Below are 12,847 nucleotides of genomic sequence, written 5' to 3'. Positions count from 1 at the left end.
TGTTGTCACCATTTTCGTTCTCAACATAATCCTCCTCTAGTATTGGGTTTTCACCTTGGACAATGGGTAACTCTATAGGTGTAGCCTATGTGGCCAACCCCTACCACATCAGCCTTGGGTGTTCATAGTGATCTTTTGAAAGTTTTAAATCTAAAGCATATCTATAATTTTCAAGCAAAAGTTAAAGCATTATTTATCCTCCAAAATGTTTACAATCTAAAGTTTACAATTCATCTAAATTTTTAACAGTAATCTTGGATTTATGTTCCTACAGAAAAATAAAATTTTCAAAAATCTTGTGGCGTGGTTTTTCCAAAAATACCCCTTTTTGATGCATGCATGCAAACATATTTCAAAATTTCACGGTACAAATTTAGAAAAACTAGGCACTGATGCCACCAAATGTAACATCCCCAACCCGTCCTAGACATTAGACTTGAATTCAGAAGATTACAGTAGCTGCCAAAATGGCCTAATAAGCTATCGAAGTTTTGAAAACAAATATTTTTGAACATTTGTTTAGCTTTAGAAGAAAGCTTAGTTTATTATCAATTTATTTATTACTCAAAATTTTAGTATTGTTTAGTACATAAATTATTGATGCTTGTCTTCTTGTGTTGTGTACATGTGTATTCACTGAGCTTTCCTGAGCTCAGCTCTTTGCTTTCTTCTCCCTTAACAATAAGTATTGCATGGGATAACGAGCAGGGCAGCAGTTCAATGATCCATCACACAAACTTTGTTTTTACAATATGTGTGTTGAGCTTCTAAAATCCCAAGAAGGGAATGTGGGACATTTCCAGCCTAGAGAATTGGAATGGGGCTTAGATAATTTTAGACAATTTAAAAATAATTTTTTAGAGGGTCGTAATTGGATTTTTTGGTCCATTTTAAATTTTCAGATTTTTTTATTCTCCATGTTAGCTTGTTTGGCTGAATTTGCTGTTTGAATTATATGATACTACCCATATGAACTAATAAGACATTTTGTAGCTAGTACAGCTTACTGAAATCCAGGTACGCCTTATTCCACTTATTATATGACTTATAGTTTAATTTAGAAAAGCATGCTCTTAGGAGTAAATGCTTGTATGATATCTTTTGTATATGTATGGTGAGTATGGATGGTTGGTGTGATTTGCGGTAGTTTTTCATAGAATCACCTCGGTGGCTAATGTGTCGCTCGAAATCCAGGTCGGACCGTCCCGACCGAGTTTGGGGTGTCATATTGATCTTTACTCGACTAATCCAAATTCGAGCTCGATATAAATTTTTTTTAGCATAAAAGGTCATATTAGTTTAAGAACTTGATAACTTTTCTCAATTTAATCCTTAAATTTAGATTCCATTAAAGTACACTAAAATGATATTATTAAATTTTACTATGCCATCACCTGATTTTTTTAATCAATATTTTAATATATTTCTTACATTTTTTAGATTTTAAAATTTTAGGTGATGGCTTCATAAATTAAAAGTGTTACATCATCCGAATCCAAGTTCATAACAAAATTTCCCAATTTCGTCAAAGAAAAATAGGGACCAAGATGAAAAAAAATTATTTGATTTTGGACTAAAAATTGGTTTATCTAATCTTAGTAACCTTAATGAAAATATTGTTGCTTTGTTGATTGGAGGTTCTGCTAGATTATCATGTCTGCAATTCAGAAACAGGAATTACTCGAGAAACATTATCATAAGAGGATTATCACTCTTCTTAGGGATTTCCATCCCTCAATTCTTCAACCAATATTGGAACCCATCCCATCATGGCCTCGCTCACACCGATGTTGCCTGAGTAAGTTTTTTTATTTTTTAAAAAAAAAACTCCAATCCCATAATCTTCAATGATAAAAGAGGGTAAAACAAAGTGAATGTTTTTTTCAGTTTAATGTATTCGTGAACACCGTGTTCTCACTAATGATAATGGTGGGATTGACGGTGGCGGTGATCTTAGACAACACAATAAAAGTGGAGAAATCGAAGAAAGATAGAGGGATGCCATGGGGCTTAAGTTTTGATCGTTTAGAAGAGATAATAGGATTGAAGAATTTTATACTATGCCTTTTAGTTGTAATAGATTTTTTCCACCAACCTAAATTTCCCAAAATTAGGCTTGGTAATTGCATATGTTTTACCCGTTTTTCCTTTGATAAATATGGATAGTAGGAGACGACAATTCGTGTAATTTTTTAAAATAATTTATGAATTATTTATTAATTTATATTATTTAAATTATTATTTTTTTATAAATATTTTTGTATTAGTGGCAAGAGTAATTTAAATATGAGCTTTTAAAGTTGTCAACATTGCTATTAAAGTAAGGCCTTAATCTTTCGACTGGCAAAGTGGTTGTTGACGATTATATGGCTGAAAATCAACCCTCCATTCCCCCTTTATCTTCCATCTCATTGAATTTTGTATTAGCTGGCATCGTATCGGCCTGTGGACGCCAATGAGATGCGAATGAACCTTCTCTTTTCCAACATAATATTGCATTGCTTGGCTCCTCTACTAAGGCTTTGATTTCCCATTTTTGAGAGCTCTCGAGTAGTTTTAGTTTGCCTATTTTTGTGCAAGCTATTCGTATTTATTGGGTGCTTGAGGTGTGCCCATTGTAACAACAGTGAAGGCATGACAAAACTATACACATCAAGGTCTAACATTCACAGCCCTAATGGCTAAACACCAACATATGATATAGTTTTCAACTTGATTCAAACAAAGTATGATTTTCTTTTGTAATTCATTTTGTATTTACATCTTATTTATGATTTTCTTTTGTAATTCATTTTGTATTTACATCTTATTTAGTACATTTATCTGAGATTTGATCCTCACTTTTAATTTTTTTTCATTGAATGGATATTATTTAAAAAACCTTACTAATAAATTGAAATAAAATAAAAGCATACTTGCATATTATGTTTATTAACGATATTTAGTAGTATTATAACTAAACTTGTATACCATTGCTGATGAATGGAATAATTATATGAAATTGCAATGAGACTTTGAATTCAAGTAATCTACAAACCAAAGTTGGTTCCCCTTGGCTTGTCATACCAACTTAGTCAAGGCAGGTTCTGTTTGTTTCATTGAAAATGGTTTCCGAAAAATATTTTCTACATTTTCCTGTGTTTGTCTCATGGAAAACAGTTTGGTCAATGGAAAATAACTTACAAGTCAACGAAAAATAAGCCCTTTTTTCTTTCACTCTAGAATGACTTAACCTTTATGGGTGATTTTATTTTCATATAAAAACTAACTTAAGTCGAGCTTAATATTATTATATTATTAATAAATTTTATTTTTAAAAATATTTAAAGTTAATAAAGTACTATAATTTTCAATACTATTAAACATACATATTTAATTATCTATATCTAACCATATAATAAATTATTAATACAATATAGAAAATAAATTAGTAATGGATAATTTTACTCATCGTTTTTTTATACATTGCCTAGAACTACTCATAACTCCTCCCTAACCCTTAATATAAGAGATCATTAATGCCCTTCAACATGCTCGAACCCATGGTCTCCTGCATGTGCAACAAGGTCGATGCCAATCGAGCTAAGTCGACAATTTTATTCATCATTTTCATTTATATATAGAAACCTTAAATAGTTATATTAAGTCACGTGTTAGTTAATTATTTTTACTATATCAAGTTTGTTGGCAAATTAACGAGTTAATTGCTTCCAAAAATGAAAAGAAGTGCTAATTATAGTAAGCAAAACTTGGTCATATTATTTACCCACGCTAATTAAAATAGAAAATGTTTAGTTGGTTGTAATTTGGCCTTACTCTATCTATATAAGATGGTTTGAAACAAAACAAAAGACAGAAATCATTCTCTCTTTGTAGTGAATAAAAATAAAGCATGGCTATTCAATTTAATTTTGTTTCATCCATGTTAATACTAGTACTTCTATCCATATCATCCGTTGAAGGTCAAGGTGGAGGAGGTGGTGGTGTTATTGATGTTGTTGCAAAGTTTGGTGCAAAGGCAGACGAGAAAACAGATTTGAGTAAGGTAAGCAAAATATCATATAACTTTATAGTCAGCAGATAAAAGTATGCATAACTATTTTCCAAATCTCTTATCTTTATATGTATCTTTTTTATTTTTTATTTGGTTTTAGCCATTGTTGGATGCTTGGAAAGAAGCATGTGCCTCGACATCTCCGTCAAAAATTGTGATTCCTAAAGGGATATATTTTTTAAGTACAACTACCTTAGATGGTCCTTGCAAGGCTCCTATTGAGCTTCAAGTTCAAAATCGTGAAGGCTCCGCAGACCTCGGTGCTTTCAAGGAGCCTAAATGGATTGCTTTCAATAGAATTGAAAATTTCAAATTGTCGGCGGAGGAATTTTTGACGGCCAGGAACCACTGCTTATAAAAGGGAAGGCTGCAAAGGTCATGATTATTGTGGTTCACTTCCTATTGTAAGTTATTTTCTTATTGAGAAGTTACGACTTTTGTTTTATAAATAGAATTAAGTAATAATTATTTTTGTTTCATTCTAGAATTGAATGAACCTAAGGTTTGATTTTTAACCAATGCAATGATACAAGATATAACTACCAAAGACAAGAAGCGCCTGTGCTAATGTTCTAGGATGCAAAACATTACTTTCGAACATTTCATCAGATTCACGCACTTTAAAGCCCAAACACGTATGGGATTCACATTGGGAGATCGATGGGGTCAATGTTCTTAACTCGGAGATAAAACCGGTGATGATTGTGTTTCAATTGGGGATGGTTCCAAAATTTGGTTATCAATGGAGTAACTTGTGGACCGTGACATGGTATCGAGATTAGCGGCCTCGGATTGTTTAAAAATGAAGAGCCGCTTGATGGAGTTACAAGAAAAATTGCACAATGACTAATACTTCCAATGGTGTTAGAATCAAAACTTGGCAGTCTTGAACTCGGCACTTGTTCGAACATTCACTTTGAGGATATTACCGTGACCAATGTCAGTTCTCCTATTATAATTGATCAGAAATATTGCCCATGGAACAAATGCAAAATAAATGTATGTACATATTTATCAAAATCGTAAGAGAGCAAAAAGAGTTAGCCGGCCATTGAATCATTATTTTGTTGATGCAGGAAGAATCAAAAGTTAAACTAAGAAACATTAGTTTCAAAAGCATTCACGACACTTCTGCCCGTCCAGAAGCTGTCAAGATTATTTGTAGTGCTACTTTGCCTTGTGAAAATGTGGAACTTGCAGACATTGAAATTACGCACAGTGGACCGACTGGACATGCAGTATCACAATGTTCGAATGTGAAGCCTAAAGTTAGTGGAAAACAAAATCCAGCTGCATGTTCTGCCCCTATCCCAGCAAAACCTACCCCGACTGCTTAATCAATAGCATAGGTATAAATTTTTTTGATGACGTTGTAACTCTTATAATTATATTTATTTTGCTAACGATTTTTTTTTTTATATTCTATGTTATTAAGAATATTTTTCATAAACTTAATTATTTTTAAAATACACTTCAACAAAAAATATTGCAATGTGACAACATTTTATGCATTTAAGCTACGATATAATTATTTTTAGAATATCTTGAACCGGATACTATTTAATTATTTTGTTTTTTATTTATATAAATTTGTTATTTTTATTTATAAAATTGGCATAATAAAAATTTTAATAATCAATATTTATACATTGTATCAATTTAGTTTTGATTCTAAAACAACCTTTAACTTTTACACCTTGTATAATTTGATTTTCTCTTTAGTTTTGTTTTTATGACTCTTTCACCTTAAAAGCTAAAAATTAAATTTATCAATTAAATTTGATCAAAAATATATTAATATTAAAAACCTAAAAATTTAATATAATAATTTTTATCTTTTTTATTGTTTTAAATTTAATCTTGAATCTTACAAATAAAAGCAAAACTCTAAAAATACAAAATTGCACTATATAAATGGACACAATGTATAAACAATGAGAGCTAAAATTACTATTATGTCAATATTAAAAGCTATCAAAGTTTTATAAAATGTTTGGCTATGGAATCCATCAAACTGGTTGAATAAAAAAACGATGGTTTAACACAATAGCCTATATACTAAATGACCCATCATTCCAACGAATTAGTGACTCCTCCTTCGGCTTACGTATTAACCGTGGCATTAGCTAGCAGGTACGATAGTTTAACATAACTATCAATCAAACAAGCCTTTCTCGAGGAAAAACTGAGAACAAGTTACCCAAAAACCATCGTATAATCGAAAAAAATCCTCCCTAGATTAAACTCAAACATTATGAAACTCCAACTTAAGGCCTCGTTGGCCTTACAATAAGGACCAATCCTTCATTCGCGCTATCATAGTTATGTTTCAGGGAAAACGTCAGACTCCTAGGATTAACACGAGTTGGAAGTCACCGAGTTCATAAGTTAACTGGTGGCTTCATGTTGTTTTTCTCTATATTCGGTATAAGTCCAACATTGATACGCTCGATCTTTTTATATATATGTATTTGAACAATAATACTTATATTCATATATGAATATATGTTGGAAATAAATTAAAATTTAGGTAATATAAAGGGTTAGATTACTTTTTGGTATCTGAACTTGACAAATTTTCTCATATTGTGAAACCCTAATCCTTAAATTTGACAATTGATTCTACTTTGAGGCTTGGATATTTTTATCTAAATTAAACCTTGAATTTTGTAGTTGTTCTCACAATAGGGTTTGAATTTTTTTTGTTTCAAGTTAGTCCTTAAAGCCCCTAGATTTTAGGCCCCAATGTGGGAACCATTGTCAAGTTTAAGGACTAACTTGGACATAAAAAAGTTCAAGCCCTAAAGTGGGAACGATTACCTTGTTCAAGTTTCAATGTGAGAACAATTTACTAAGCTCAAAACCTAACTTTGGCAAAAAAAGAGTTCACACTCCAATGTAAAAAAGTTACTAAATTTTATCCAAATAGTGATTTAATCTTAACATATATGATAATTTGTGTAGGAAAATTTGGAACAATGTTTGCATCCATACCTTTCCCCATCTTTGTGGCACTTTATTTAATACTTTTCGGCCTTGTAGGTATGTATTAATTCTAACCATACCTACCCATTTTTATCCCAACGTTAGATTGTCACATCTTGGAAACCGGATCGATGGTATTGACATTATATTATAGATTAAAAATAGAGTAAATAGAAATCACGTCAGTAATTAGGACTAAATAGGAATAATAGTAAAGTAGAGAACTTAAATAGGTAAATTAGGACTAATGGTTAGTGGGGGATATATTAAAATAAAAGTAAAATTAGGAGGGCTCTATAGGATAAATAAACCAAGTTTATAAATGAATTTGCCTATATAAGTTGTCACTGCTCATTTTCTTCTCATGTTTTAATTTCCTTTTTTATTATTTTCTTTCTTTTTAGACTTTCTTCATTTCAAAAGCTGTTGCATTTGGTAGTTAATTTTCCTTCAAAATTTTATTGCGCATTACATTTCTAAGCAACCAAGCACCATTTTCTTTTTAAATTCTCAAGTAATACACCAACTTTTTCTTCTTAAACTTTGGCTCGGTTATTGAGTGGACCACTCGAAAGTCATGAAGGATAGTAAGAACGAAGGTAAACAATATATTTTCATATCAAACATGCATGAAATGCTTTTGACTAAAGTATCAACGGTTTAGTTAGAAAATATAAATAATCTTTGTTTTTTTATGATTTGGCTTCATGAAAATGGTGGATTAAAGCTGGCGAAGCTAAGAAATGTTGTTTAAAATGGTTTTGTTCTTGAGGAAGACGTTAAACGGTGACTGATTCTTAAAAGAAAGATTTAGGTGAGATTAACGTTTAAGTAACTGTCCAGATCTACAAATATATGTACGTTAGAAGGGTTAAAGGTTAGAAAATGGGGTAAGTATTAGAATAATAAAAATCTGCAAGAGATAACGTAAGTAGTGGGCTGTTGTTGAATAGAGAATGAATTAAATTGTTTTAGACAATATGTGATGTGTATTTTTTCATTCGAAGCTGAAAATACCGAAGAAGCATCGACTAGTAGAGACAAAGGGAAGGAAAAGGTCACATAATCGACATTGTGGTGAACAAGGTGAGTACACTATATACTGCATCTGAAAACGAGGACGCACTCTACTAAAAGCAAGTAAGACATGCGAACCCTATCTTTTGTCGTGAACTGAACATGTGCATGTGCGAACCTCTTCCATGCATTGTGCAAACCTCATCTATGCGTTGTTCGAATTCTTAGCATGAATCTATGTCCGTGTGTTTTTACATGCTATGCGAACCTTGAGTAAAATGCACACATGCGTCCAGGGTTAGGTTAAATATATGATATATATGTATATAGGCCTCTAAATTTTGTTATATAATATAATTTGTGTGTACTGTTACATATTATATATAAGTTTGTGGCTTTTAATTTATGTAGTATATATACATTGATGTAAAAGGGAATTGCTATATATAATGAATGCATGCGCAAAGGTTATTGTGAAAAATAAAACAAAATAAAAATAAAGAACACACAAATTTTACGTGGAAACCCTTTCGGGAAAAAACCACGGGCAGAGGAGAAGAAAATTCACTATGTCAAAAAATTTGAATTCAAATACAAGAGGAATAGACTATGTCTATTTATAGGCTTGCAAAGCCATATTCTAGTAGGATTGAAACACCTTATCCTAATCAATATAAATTAGATGAAGTTTAATAAGGTTTAAAACCTTATTCTAAAATAAAATAAAAGAAGTCTAGTTCTATATGGATTTTACTTTTATTTTATTTTCCATCGTATTTTATTTAAATAAGAATTTGGGTCACCTAATTCTAATAGTTATTATAAATAATATATGTACATAACTTTGCATTAAAAGGGTTTTGTATTATATGTATGCATGTGTGGGTTTTAATAAAAAAATATATTTACATACCTTTGCATTAAAAATTTTTGTTCTATCTATTATATATAAATGTATATATATGCGGTGTGCGAACCCTAAATCTACTATGCTGTTGTTTTATGCCTAATTTTCTATTTTGCAAGCTATTCTATGATGTGTTGTGGTACTGTGAGCTCTATTAAAAATTGTGAGCCTAAAATGACGTGATCTGTAAATGTGTATTACTACGATATGTTGGCATTGTGAATTTTTGGAACCATTAGTTATAGTTGACTTGCCATAGGATCGTGAGTGCTCACCTATGTAATGTGATAGGGCATTATGGCCTAATGATTTGATGGAGAAATAAGGGAATGTCGAGTAATGCTTCATTCACCGGGGATCTTAAGGGTGTGTTTTTCGAAGAGTGTGAGTATTCGTGCTACACTTATACGGCGATTTGAGTGACTCTATGAGTCTTAAGGTGTGTTTTAGGAGAACCGTTTATCCAATGAGTATATTATTTAATTATGTTTCATTTTCACGAACTGGTAATATATCACCAAACTAAACGGGGTTGATTATAAGTGAATTAGTGACATGCCAACCGATTGTATGCAAACCACCTACGTGTAGAACTATTTATGTGTGAACTATTTTATGCGATTTGTCTATAAGTGAGTTATTTAGTTTGTGAATTATTGATCTGTTTTCTTGTGTTGTGTACTTGTGTATTCACTGAGCTTTCGCAAGCTCATCTCTTTTAGCAGTGGAAATGTGATAATAGTATGTGTTTTTAATAAAAATCGGGGGTTTATAATTAACTGTATAGTGGCATCCTTAAATTCTATTTACGTGTCATGCAATACAAAAAATAAAAACCTAAACCCTAAATTCCATGCCATAGTTCAAAATAAAATATATTAAAACTTTGAATAATTAAATAAATTGAATAATAAGCCTAAATAATTCAATAATTAAAACTGAGCCGAGACCCTCTGGATGTCGTGTCTACGTTTTAACTTGGTGGGTCATCTATAAGGATGGAAATAAATGGGGGATTGAGCTATGACGCTTAGTATGAGTCACTTTATAAGAAAATCAGAGCAAACAGTCGTTAAAACATATTAAATAATAACACATAGAATAATCGTATTCAACTAACAATTCCATCTTGATCAGAGATTTTTGATATGGGCACCCTATGCAACCGCACTATCTCAGAAATATAGAACTTAAGCAATTTTTCAATGGGTAATCTTTATAGACAGGAAAGAAGCGTGTTGACTTAGTCAGCCGGTCTACTATTGCCCAAATTAGATCTTTCTTAGTGGGTGTTATGGGTAACCCACTAACAATGTCCATCATTATTCGCTCCCACCATTATTCGCTCCCACTTCGACTAAGGTATTTTGATAGGTTGCAACAACTCAGAAGGGAACTGGTGTTCTGATAACCAATCCATACCTATAATTAAATCAAACTCCTGAAATGGTAACTCCATAAGGTCTACTAGAGGCACTACCCCTTAAACCTTTAATGGACATCTCCTATAGACTTTATTTATAATAACTGACTATCCTAAGGAGCTTGCTACGGTTATATCAATAATGGTTTCCTCTAACACAACACCTAGTTTATCAGGCATATTACATGCAACATACGAATGGGTGGATCCTATTTCAATTAAGGGCAATTTATGAGATTGAATTAATGGAAAAAATACTTGTGATGACATCAGACACATCCCTTTCCTCACGACATCTAACGATGTTAAACAAGGGTTGGTTGCCTAGCCTCGGTTCTAATCGTGCCTGTTGCAACATTATTTGCAGCCCTATTTTGCCAACAGCCCTTTAGAGGTAGCTAGCCCACTCCCTGATTTTGGGTCGAAGTTTGTGCTTGATTACTCAAGTGAGAACAATCTTTCATCATGAAATTTTGAAAGAGTTTAAAAATAGGATCCCTTTTCAAAGTCAGAATAGTTTGAGTTTAAAATCGAGATTCCTTCATTCCAAAAATATAAATATTATATCCAGCATGATAGGACATGATATTCTAAAATTCTTGTAACTGAAATCACCACGTAATTTATAAAATCATTTAGAAGGGTATTTTAGGCATTTAGACAAACGGTAAATCGCAACCCAAAGACATGTTAGGGCACCATTTCCTAATTCCTAAATACAAAAAACATTGCCTCATTTTTAAAACTCTTTTGGGGTTTTAAAAAAATTAAACGATGATGCATTTAACATATTTCAAGATATCAATAATAACATAAACTACATGGTACATATTTTAGCAATTCATGCAAGTATACTTAAAACAACATACATTAACATTTCATGCACAACACAACATGGGAAACCCTAAATTTCATAACATATATGCAAACATAGCTTAAAATAACAACATAAATAATCAATTTTATGCAAATATATAAAAACAATAAATAACATAAAAAATAATTTAAGATAAAATTAACATACTAAAAACACTAAATAAAAAACATGAAAATAAATCAACAAATTTATGAACATATATAAAATAAGTCAAAAGGAAATAAATGCAGATAACAAATATTTAAAACAAGATATAAATAGTGAAAAGTGATTTTTTTTAAAAAGGTTAATATATATACAAAAATATACTATATGATATAATAACCTAATATATATACTTACAATAATATGTTAAATAGGAACAAAATTTTGTAATAAGTTTAGAAGATTATATATCATACTAAATATTCAATAATATGTAATTTTAATAATAATTTACAAGTGTTAAAATTATAATAATAAAGATAAAGATAAACAACATAATAAATAATATATGATAAAATATAAATAAATAATAGATAATATATATAATAGACAACATAACATAATAATATAAATATATAATAAAATAATATACGATAAATAATTTTTATATATGAATAATGTTTATAGTAAAATAAATAATATATAAAATATTTAAAACAAATAAATAAAAAATTTAGAAATATATAAAAAAGGATTAAAATTAATGATTAATAAAACTGTAGGGTTAATTTTTAAAATATCAAAACTGAATTTGGGGCCTAATTAGAGTGCGCGTTTAAAGAGAGGGACTCACTGGGTAAATAGCCCTAATCCCTAAAGCGTCATCGTTTCCAGCGTTCAGGTATCACAGGCTCGAGACTAAATTGAAATTAAAAGTAAAGTTATTGGGTAAAATTTAAATATGAAAGAAATTTAATTTTAAAGGATAGAAGTGTGGAAGGACCAATTGGACAATTATTCCAATAACAGAAAACACGCGGATCCCTTGACTGAGTCGGGTTGACACACGAGTTATATGCTTAAATGGCGCCGTTTTAGGGCTTATTGTTTTAAGCCAAAACAGTGCCATTTTATACTATTATAAAAACAAAATTTTACACCCAAATTCATTTAAACCCTGCCCTTTTTTCTAAAACTCTCTCTCAGTTCTTCTCTTCACCCTGGAATCTGGCGAAAGCTCCGACGGTCGACCGCTACACGTGCCACCACACACGCCATTGTACGCGACGGTTGGAGAGTCTAAAATCTTCCATTTTCTAAGCGCGTCAAAGGTAACCCTCTTTCCCTCTTTTTAGTAATATTCTTTAAAAAATGCTGTTTTGTATGTATTGAAAAAAAACAAAAACGAAAAAATAACAATAAACAAAATATCACCTTTCTTTCAAAAAAAACACTGTTTGTGTTTCTGTTTGCATAGTAAATCGTACAACTGTTTGCGTATATGGTTCCTGTGGTCCCTAGTACAACGATAGCACTCGGGATTTATAGCCACTATTTGTGATAGCCCAAAATTGACCCTAGTCGGGAAGTGGTTTCGGGACCGCTAAACCGAGTCACTGAAATGTTTGAACGTAATATTTATTGTCTAGAATATGTATT

The sequence above is a fragment of the Gossypium arboreum genome, chromosome 2 (genome assembly GCF_025698485.1).
Source record: "Gossypium arboreum isolate Shixiya-1 chromosome 2, ASM2569848v2, whole genome shotgun sequence".
Lineage (NCBI taxonomy): Eukaryota > Viridiplantae > Streptophyta > Magnoliopsida > Malvales > Malvaceae > Gossypium > Gossypium arboreum.
This window is presented reverse-complemented; position numbering follows the sequence as displayed.